This window comes from Rhagoletis pomonella, unplaced genomic scaffold (genome assembly GCF_013731165.1).
Source record: "Rhagoletis pomonella isolate Grant_MI unplaced genomic scaffold, Rhpom_1.0 Rhpom_scaffold_00001, whole genome shotgun sequence".
NCBI classification, from domain to species: domain Eukaryota; kingdom Metazoa; phylum Arthropoda; class Insecta; order Diptera; family Tephritidae; genus Rhagoletis; species Rhagoletis pomonella.
Window position 1 is genome coordinate 27985428 of NW_023458555.1, and position 469 is coordinate 27985896.

Genomic DNA, 469 nt, shown 5'->3' on the forward strand with positions numbered 1-469 from the left:
TTCGCCAGCTGTTTCTGTTTATTTATTAGTAAAAGGCAGGACTGCCAGTCTTGCGGCAAAACAATAATAAAAATCCAAAAAAACACGTAAAGCCAAACAGAATTAATTGCAAAACGTGCAATGATACACACATTAAATTTTTTATGTGCACCCTCCACACAGACCCCAATTACCCCTGAAAATTTCATTGAAATCGGGCAAGCCGTCTAGGAATGATAGAAATCTCTTATGTGCACCCTCCACACAGACACCAATCACTTCTGACAATTTCATTTTATGTGCACCCTCCACACAGACCCCAATCACCCCTGAAAATTTCATTGAAATCGGGCAAGCCGTCTAGGAATGATAGAAATCCGAAAAAAACACGTAAAGCCAAACAGAATTAATTTTTTTTTTTGTTTTTGCAAAACGTGCAAAGATACACACATGAAATTTCTTATGTGCACCCTCCACACAGACCCCAATC

The 469-nt window shown here is 38.8% G+C and overlaps 1 protein-coding gene across 1 annotated transcript in view; it reads left to right on the top strand.

Annotated features, from left to right (window-relative positions):
* The window catches only part of LOC118741833 (adenosine 3'-phospho 5'-phosphosulfate transporter 1), a 128792-nt gene that overhangs the window by 5026 nt on the left and 123297 nt on the right, over nt 1-469 (top strand). The gene's annotated exons all lie outside the window — the stretch shown is intronic.